The 2,538-nt window shown below is 47.7% G+C and overlaps 1 non-coding gene across 1 annotated transcript; it reads right to left on the reverse strand.

Moving 5' to 3' along the window:
* Nucleotides 1-1,961: 1,961 nt before the first annotated feature.
* Nucleotides 1,962-2,043, reverse strand: trnal-uaa (transfer RNA leucine (anticodon UAA)). The gene has a single exon. It is a non-coding gene; the product is annotated as a tRNA-Leu (tRNA).
* Nucleotides 2,044-2,538: the final 495 nt, after the last annotated feature.

A 2,538-nucleotide genomic window follows, 5' to 3' on the forward strand; every position in this document is an offset into this window, starting at 1 on the left:
GGAAACCCTTTCAAATATTTTCGAAATTGTTCCACGTTCGTTACTGAATGCGCGATCTGTTCGTGCCTGAAGTGAAGCGATGCTGAAACGCTAGTAATGAGATTTTGGCGCTTTGCGTCTCTGTGGTAGAGTGGTCTAAGGCGCTGGATTTTAGCTCCAGTCTCTATCGAGTCGTGGGTTCGAATCCCACCGCTACCAGCGGTTGCTCCGCGGTAAGCAGTTGAACAGAGCAGAACCTCTGCAGGCCGTCTGCGTTTTCGTTGTTGTGTTTGCCGCTGCTCAGGTCAACTGAGTCTGAAAACAGTCCTTGCTGTCGGACTCTCCTCAACCCCTCTGCTTTCGGACATACGCGCGGCCAGTTTCTGTGTCTCAAATCGTCACTGCATTTGGCTGGAAGCTTGGTGGTTCGAGCCCGCCCTTACCACCGGGCCTCAATTATTTCAGTCCAAGCATTGAGACCAACCATGTCCCGACACTGCAACCACAAGAACTCACCCGAGTCTGCAGCTGGATGTGACCCCAATCTCTCCAAGGCCCCGCTGCCAACAGAAAGCGGCTACTGCAGCTTCAATCAGCGGTTTCCTGCTCAGCCCTGGGACACAGCACATGGAAAATCCTTCCCCAGGAACGGCTCCACTTCACTTTAAATTGGACACGGCTTCAGAGGATTGTTCCTGTTCTTGGAACGTTTCATAAACAAAACTCCTGTCTCGCAAATAAGAAGTGGGAAAAGTTGTTGGCAGGAAGAATAGAGAAAGTGTTTACTGTGAGGACTCTGTCTCGTCAGCAGATGGGATTCCATCTTATGGGCAAGTGGAGACAGCTTTCACTCAGGAACAGAGGTGTGATCAAACATAGTCGGATCGACGTGTCCAAACCAACCCCTACACTGGGTTACAATACTGCAAGTGGAGCAGAGAGCTGGATTTCTTTAAAGGAGGGAAAGGGCCCATCGTGAGGCTTGAACCTACGGCCTTGAGATTAAGCATCTCATGCTCTCGGACTAAAATCGCTGGGCCTGGCTCACGATTGGTGAGTGTGTCATTTCATACTGAGCATATTTCACCCGGCATTGCAATTTACAAGGATCCAGTTCATTCCTCCCAATCACAAATGTCATCATTCACACTTTCCATTTCTCAGCTATTATTCCTTCAGAACATTATTATCTATTTAACACTTGTCTCTGGATTTAAGACTCAATATAAATATTTTCATATTTTTATCCTCATCTTTATGTCTCCGGAGTGATTCCCATTCACTCTGGCAGATGGTAAATCAATTGGGAAATTCCCGAAGGAAACCCAATCATTCCTGTTTGGAGTGTAAGGAATCCCACCTGCTGACGAGACAGAGTCCTCACAGTCAACACTTTCTCTAGTCTTCCTGCCAACAACTTTTCCCACTTCTTATTTGCGAGACAGGAGTTTTGTTTATGAAACGTTCCAAGAACAGGAACAATCCTCTGAAGCCGTGTCCAATTTAAAGTGGAATGGTTGTCCCTTTCACACGGGAAGAGCCGTTCCTGGGGAAGGATTTTCCATGTGCTGTGTCCCAGGGCTGAGCAGGAAGCCGCTGATTGAAGCTGCAGAAGCCGCTTTCTGTTGGCAGCGGGGCCTTGGAGAGATTGGGGCCACATCCAGCTGCAGACTCGGGTGAGTTCTCGTGGTTGCAGTGTCGGGACATGGTTGGTCTCAATGCTTGAACTGAAATAATTGAGGCTCAGTGCGAAGGGAGGGCTCGAACCACCGAACTTTCAGACAAACGCGCTGACTATTTGAGACACAGAAACTGGCCACGCATATTTCCGAAAGCAGAGGGGTTGAGGAGGCTTCGACTGCAAGGACCCACACTGTTTTCAGAGTCAGTCTGGATCAGAGGCCTGAGCAGCTGCAAACACAACAACGAAAACGCATACGGCCTGCTATGTTCAACTGTCAGCAGTAGAACACTAGTTATCGTGGTAGCGGTGGGATTCGAACCCACGACTCGATAGAGACTAGAGCTTAAATCCAGCGCCTTAGACCACTCGGGCACGCCACCTTACAGGGCCAGAGTGTCAAAATTGTCATTACTAGTGTTTCAGCATCGCTTCACTTCAGTCACGAACATTTCGCGCATTCAAAAACGAACGTGATGCAATTTGGAAAGTATTTGAAAGGGTTTCCAAGGTTTGCACTGTTTGGACAATAGCACGAAGCTGAATTGGCTTCGACAGTTTTCCCTGGAGCTTCAGGGCTGAGGAATGGCCTTACAGAATTTTATAAAGACATGAGGCAGACGGACAGAGAAAAGAGTCAGGGAGTAATTTTTCACAAGGCACATGAGTTCAAAGCGAGATAACATTGGTTTAATGTGAGAACAGTAACATTTAAAGGGGATTTGAGGGACACTTGTTTTGAACACCGACACTTCCGTGTGTACAGAATGAATTGTCATATTTAGGGGCAGAGACTGGTGCGCTCACAACATTTCAAAGGCATCTAAAAGGGTTCGGAGAGATAAGGGACACATTTTGGCAAATATTGGTTAGATTAA

Source organism: Chiloscyllium punctatum, chromosome 41 (assembly GCF_047496795.1).
Source record: "Chiloscyllium punctatum isolate Juve2018m chromosome 41, sChiPun1.3, whole genome shotgun sequence".
In the NCBI taxonomy this organism is placed as follows: Eukaryota; Metazoa; Chordata; class Chondrichthyes; order Orectolobiformes; family Hemiscylliidae; genus Chiloscyllium; species Chiloscyllium punctatum.